This window comes from Micromys minutus (genome assembly GCF_963924665.1).
Source record: "Micromys minutus genome assembly, chromosome: 1".
NCBI classification, from domain to species: domain Eukaryota; kingdom Metazoa; phylum Chordata; class Mammalia; order Rodentia; family Muridae; genus Micromys; species Micromys minutus.
Window position 1 is genome coordinate 43,334,413 of NC_137969.1, and position 7,165 is coordinate 43,341,577.

The following is a 7,165-nucleotide window of genomic DNA, read 5'->3' on the forward strand; positions in this document are numbered from 1 at the left end:
ATCTCCAAGTTGAAGGCCAGCCTGGTCTGCAGAGACAGATCCAGGACTATTGGGGCTACATAGAGAATTCTCTTTGAGAACAACAACCAGGGTAGAATCTCCCCAAAATATTATCTTTATTTTCCAGCAAGATCCCCTGGTTGGTAGCCAGATGAAAACCAAGCAGTCTTTAAGGATAATTCCATTCCTGGCTACGTTGACTAAAACTTTTGAAGAATTGTGTAGAATCAAGTTTTCTAGAAAAGACCATGGAGCAGGAACACCCAGGTGCGGAAGCTTCTGGGTCTGTGATGCCCACATAGTCACGTGCCCAAGAAACAGTGGTGAGCTTGTCAAATGCAGAATTTACCAGTCTACCCACATGGCTACTCAACCAGCAGTTTTCAGCCTTAGATACACATTGGAATCTGGGCAGCTTGAAAAATACTGGGGCTTGGGTCCCCCTCCCAAAGAATGTGATGATTTGGTCTGATTGTGTATCACTCATTTTTACTGTTGCTATGAATGGTGGCTTGAAGGAACAATGTCCCTTTTAGGTCCATGTATTCAAATACTCAGTCCCCAGTTGATGGCACTGTTTGGGGAGGTCATGGAACTTTGAAGAGGTAGAGTTTTGCTGGAGGAAGTGTATGGCTGGGGGCAGGCTTGGAGTTTTTACATCCACCCTCCATTTCCTGTTGCCACAAGTCAGACCTTCTCCATATGTAACAGGCAGAGCCTTTGAAAGGTCCCCATTATCGCAGCTCACTCTCCCTGTCTGTCTGTCTGACTCCCTCTATCTGTTTTTCTCTCATGTTCCTGCTGAATCATCCTTCTGCTCCCCCTTCCCCAATAAGTCTCTTTCAGGAAATGTGTGGGGTGGTGTGGTCTTGGTGCCATACTTTGACCCTGACCTGCCAAGGTACTCCTGCTGCTTAATCCTAACAGCCTGGAACTCACTGTGTAGACCAGGTTGGCCAAGAACTCACAGAGATCTGCCTGCCTCTGCCTCCTGAGCGCTGAGATTAAAGGTGTATTATACAGTAAAAAAATTTATTATACAGTAAAAAAATCCAACAACATATTTCTTGAAGCCTTGTCACCAAAGATATATTTTAACAAATGAAAAAATAAGTCCTCTGCTCCACAAGCTATACCATGATCACAAATCCAATTTCAGAGAGATACTGAATGATTTCTAATTGTACACTGCATAATTGGTTAATATCAGTGAAATAAGAGCTTATCAATTTACTTACATTACAAAAATCACAAAATGTACAAAGCAGTCTTACACATAAATTATCACTTAATCCCCAGTATTCACATAACTGAAGTTGGTTAGTTACGAGTACAGCCAGAGCCTAATTAAAGTTCGGTACGGACAGTCGTCTCTCCTCGCTGCCTTCGACGTGGGAAGCAGAGGCAAGTGGATATCTGACCTGGGCCAACCTGGTCTGTAGAAGAAGGTCCAGGGTACCCAGGACTACACAGAAAAACCCTCTCAGAAAGAATCACTTTAAAGAAGATGGTGCTCAGCAGCAGCACAAAGAAATAGCACTCTATGCTGGAGCGAAACAGGGTTATTTGGAGAGTAAAAATGCAGAAAGACCCAAATGGAGCCTCCAAAATTGAAAATTAATAAAATTTCTCCAGATCATTTCCTCCTGCACATGACTGTAAAGGACAGAGTAGAAACTCCCTCCTTGTATTTCTGAGTGGAGGAACTCTAAGGGGTTTACCTTCCATTACATAAACGGCTGGCTGCTGATTGAAGGACTTCAGATGTAAATGGAAAATTTGCCAAACTGGCTGAGGCGCCATCACTGTTGATCGGAAGGCGCTGAAAGGAGTGGAAATGCTAGAGCCCAAGTAGATAAACAGACTCAAAAAGAAAAAGACCTTGTAATCTTAATAAGCTTATGATATTAAGAAGAATATTCCTGGAAAAGAAATACATAGTAATTAGCCTAATGAAGATTTTTTAAAGATGTATCACTTAGATTTTGATTAACATTAGTATTTTATGCTACCCATGACTATTAACAAATAAAATTTTAAATAATTTTTTCTTATCAAAATTTCTGCATATAACCTTGAATTCTACAGCTTAATAAAAATTTTACCTTATTAAAAAATTCAATATGGTTCCAGTTTCAAATCTTTATGTTATTAATGTAGAATAAAACATCTCAAAGAGAAATAAAACAAACTTGCTAAAAACAAAATTAAAGTTTGCTTGCTACACATACTGGTGTGTTTAAAAGTATTATTTTAATGCTCAGACTGTTATCAAAAGCAAGTATTTTTTCATTTCGTTCATGTCAGATGTCTTTGTAACTTACTAGCTTTAAGGGTCTGTCCACACTGTCAGCTCAAACTGTAAATAGTGTAGCTCCTGTAGTTGCTTGCGTGTGTTCACTGCACAAAATAATGTTACTTACAATGTTATGTACATCTTACTATCCTTTTCTCAAAAATAATGACAACTTCCTCAGCCCAACACTGTGGAGCTAGGAATTCTCTTGACATTAAACACCAAGTAACCATTAAATACTAGCAAACACAAGATTAGCTTCAGGGATTCGAGGACTCTGTTCAAATGGACAGTTTCAGTCTTGAGCAGCTTATAGCAAGTCTAGCAAGGACATAGAAGTAGCTGATTTCTATTTATTACCAGTTATGCAAGTACTGTCATCATAGGTAACAGAATGCACAATGTAATTAGGTAGGCTAAATTCCATTTCTTTTTAAAGCAATTTTGTTAATTTCTAAAGAGCTGGGAGAGATTTTGAAGGACGTATAACAGCATAAGACTGCACTGACATTTAGGAAGATGTTCACAGGCAGCCTTCAAGCAGGAGAGCGGACTAAAGCTGATGAGCAGAATTCCAAAGCTCAGTAGTGATAGAACAGAAGTTACGTCATCAGAAACTGTTTGATCCTCTCAGGATGTGTCCTGGGCACTGGAAGACATTTTGGTCTGACCCGTGGGCATGAATGCAACTGGGGGAATTCCTATAAGACAGGACTCAAAAAGAATTGGAAATTTCTTACTTCTGGTCTAAATTGTTATCCAAATAGCAGTATTTTGCTACCATGCAAAGTACCAAACAAATGAAAGTGCCTCCTGATGGTGACTACTCTGATTATAAAACACATCTCATCTGAAGTAAACATGACAGTTTCTATCAAGAAAAGACTTCATGAAACTGAAAACCTGGAGTGGGGGTGTGGCTCTGTGGTAGTTTAGTAAGACCCTGGGTTTAATCCCTATCACTGCCAAAATCAAAACAAAAGTAATAGCAGCAGCAACAACAACAACAAAAAACAAAAAAACCTGAAAACTTGCCAATCTCAAAAAAAAAAAAAAAAAAAGTCTTAAAAGCAAGACTTGCCACCACTACTCAAGTTCTAACCACAGCAGTTTATAGTTTATCAAGAAGGAAAATTTTCCCTTTAGTAAGCCCAAAATAGACCTTTAGCCAAATGCACTTCATAAACTGCATGTTTGGGTAACAAGATTTTAAAGAGCATTAAATAAGCTTTAGTCCCATTTGGCACATGGATAAACAGAATATCATGATCATATATATATATATATATATATATATATATATATATATATATATATAATTATTTTGTTCCTGCAGTAAACGGTGTACTTACAGAGAGTGAACTGAGCCATATGCTGAAAACTAAAACAGAAAATTCTAATTCAGAACAAAGAGAAAACTACTTGTGAAATTAGTGGTCAGCCTCAAAAAAATCTATAAATGTATGACTATGTAAAATGCTAATCAATATATTTAACATATATACATATATATATCTTTTCATGTAGAGCACATGAAAATAAAATCTATAAACACAGTTTAAAATCTGAGTAAAGAAAGTTTTGACAAAAGACAGACTGGAGGGACATGTCAACCCTGGTAGCAAGCTAACTCCTTCCTTGGCCCTATACTATATGAGGTGTTCAATTCCTTTTCAGTCTTTATGGAATTAGATCTTTTACTCATTTGAAAAGTAAAAGTGTTTACAATAATTAGTGTAAATTATTCTTTACTCATAAATTAGTTATTTGTCTTTGTGGATATAAAGTGGCAATTCAATACATTATCAAAATGTGAGATTATGAAAATACTGGAATTATCAGTCTGAAATTTAAAAGATTATGTTTTCTAAACTAAACTGCACATTTTTATTTAAGCAGTAAACATAATTGTTATAGAACATCTTTTGAAATGTCACTCATAATCATTAAAAACTATGTTACAATACAGAAAATACAATGTGTTAGTCTACAACACTCCCTTTACATGTCAATTCTAGTATAAAATGTTTGAACAACAACAATTTCAATAAATTCTGATGTCTTGCTCTAACCCTCACTGCTCTGCAACAATAAAGTCCCAACCTGAGAACTGAGAAGATGATAACAAAATACCAAGGACCGTATCAAATACCAACAGACACTTGAGGTTTCCCCCACTGCCATGATCTATGTAGTACATCCGAGAAACGAAGCAAGCCACAAAACATCCTGAAGTCAACAGCACCATCTGCCCCGTCCTAGTGATTTTTACAAATTCTATTGCACACTCAATATTGTGAGAACATCTGCAAATTTGTAGAATTCTTCACACCAATGACTTTACGCTCATTCAGTTGACATTTTCTTACTAAAACATTGCTAATGAAAAGGAGAGAGTGCACACATGAATGTCAGAATCCGAATAAATGACTTCTTATGGAGACTGCCAATTACAGCGCAAGATAAAATGTTCACACTTTAAAGGAAAAATACCTTGAGCAAGTGTAATTCCTCAGCAATCTACTACAGAAAATTAAGCAGGTCTTGTTTAGGAAAGCAGAGTTGGATGATAATGCACAGTATTTTATTTTTAAGGGGAAATGCTCAATATAACCTGTTATCAGGTTCAGTCTTTCTAAATGAAGTGAAAACAGGAAAATATAAAGCTTAATCTCTTCCTTGATCTTTAGCATGGATACATTGTGTCACATTCCAGGGAAAGGGGGAATTCAATCAAAAAGCAACAAGTTTATGCTTCTGACTCTCTTTTTTCCCCTTCTTCTACCAAATCACTCTCCTCTGATTGGCTACTGCTAAGAACAAGCTGGCCCTCACTACCAGCCTGGTTTGGTCTACTGGGGGCAGCTACCAACCGACTCTGTTCTTCCAAGTCCTTCTCAATCTGTTTCTGTTTGCTGAGTTCTTTCTGTTGTTTCTCTCTATTTCTTTTTGTTTTTTTCTGATGCCCTACGATCCAGTTCATCATGCAAAGCTGTTTTGCCAATCCAACAGAATCACAAATCTTTCCCCCCTCATTGTTTGATTCAAATATATAGCAGACTGATGACAAATTACTTTCACTTCTTTTGCCTGATGTCCGGAGAACAAATCCAAAAAGTCATTTATTTTCCTGGTGCGTAGCATACAGAACTACACATGCTAATGGGAATGTGAGCCTTGTAACTTGGGTCTGTGGATCAATTAACTTTAAACAGTCACAAGTGACTAATAAATGTGATTCTGTCCTACAGAAGATGTTGTGGGTGGCCCGAGCAGCTAAGATCTTGCGCATTGTTTCATAGACAACATCTGGATGGTCATCTGACTTTACCTCCATAGAACCAAGGAATCAGACAATAAATAACTGATGAAGAATAGTCTTCAGTTTCTGGTTTTGTGCTTCCTTCAGGTTCTCCAAATGGATTTGTATGCCTGCCTCCTTGTCCAAAGGCTTTTGCCTGGCCAGGCTGATCTTCATACACAGGAGAAATTATATCAAACTGTATTGGTGTATCTGGAGCAACAAGAGAACCTAGAGAGAGGGCAGCCAAATTTGTAGACTCTGATCCCAAGGATCCTGAACTGCTGTTCAAGCTGTGGGTGGCCGAGATTGTCCACCTGGACGCAGGCTCTCATGTCTCTGCTGGAAAGATGGAGGAGTGACAGCTTCTAGAGCAGACTGATTCACTTGTGCGGCTGTTCCCTCTGGATTTTCACTCAAGTAGATTTGTTTAGATATGTTGTTTATTGTACAGATCTACTCTTCATGGTTATTTTTTACTCTCTGCTTGCAAAATTGAAGATTTTTTTTCCATCAAAAGAAGTGATCTGGAAACAGTATCGTCTGTCTTCACAGTCCACGCCATCACTGAGCCATTGTCTATGTCCTTGGCTAGGTCTCCTGCCACATCTCCATGGGATTGACTCATTAAATTTCCACCCTACGTGAAGTAAAACTGTCTGTCCCAGGTAGCTGACACCAAGCCTGTTTTATTCCTAGCATTTAGGTATCCAGCCTTTCGCGTTAAATTTCGATCGATGGGAAACTTGGTGGGATCTGGATCAGGCAGATATAAAGGGTCACTGGCTACCTCCAGATCTTCTATTGTCTCCTGCGTGGTTTTTACGTCCCCATCCATGTCCCTTCGAACATTCTGTACACCTGTTCCAGTGTTAGCTAAAAATTCTTCCAGTTGTCCATTGAGATTTTCAGAACCCATCTTAAAGAAACTTACCTGAGCCTGTGTGTATCCAAGCAGAGGTTCTAACAATGCCATTTTCTTCTTGTACCGAAGAGTATTTAGTGCACAAAAACAATGCATCATGGTCTTCTGGTGATTTTTCCTGAAAGTATACACATCCTCTGTTACTTCATACTTTACCTTGTCGTTTTCTCTCTTCTTTGACAACTGGCTGTACCTATTAATTGTGGCATCGTGATCATTACTAGCAATCTGAAATACCTCTTTTAGTGTCAATATTTCTTTCAGAGCTGTTTCTTTAAACTGGGAAATGGGGACCATCATGGCATCGGCAAGCTGAGTTGAAAGTACTGCATGACAAGAACTAAGACCATCTATGACCTTGGAAAACTGCTGCAAAGTAGAGCTCATAATTTCATCGTCACCCTCCCTCCCCCCCCACCAGAGGAAAACTCTATTTTTCATATTCTTTCAAAAGTTTCAAAGTCAGGTGTGTTGCTCCACTTAATCCATTCTGTGTACCATAAATTCGATGCACAGCTTGACACAATTGGTTCATATAGTTGGAAATAGCAGCAGCATCTTCTTCAAATGCACCCAGTAAAGACCTTGTCTGCGGACTGTCCTCCAGGGTTTCTTCAATGGGCAGCTTGTCGATCCCCGACAT

The 7,165-nt window shown here is 38.5% G+C and overlaps 1 pseudogene across 1 annotated transcript; it reads right to left on the bottom strand.

The window, feature by feature from the left end:
* Positions 1-5,045: 5,045 nt before the first annotated feature.
* LOC308415319 (DCC-interacting protein 13-alpha-like) lies at positions 5,046-7,165 on the bottom strand (annotated as a pseudogene). Its single transcript has one exon. The product of its transcript is annotated as a DCC-interacting protein 13-alpha-like (transcript).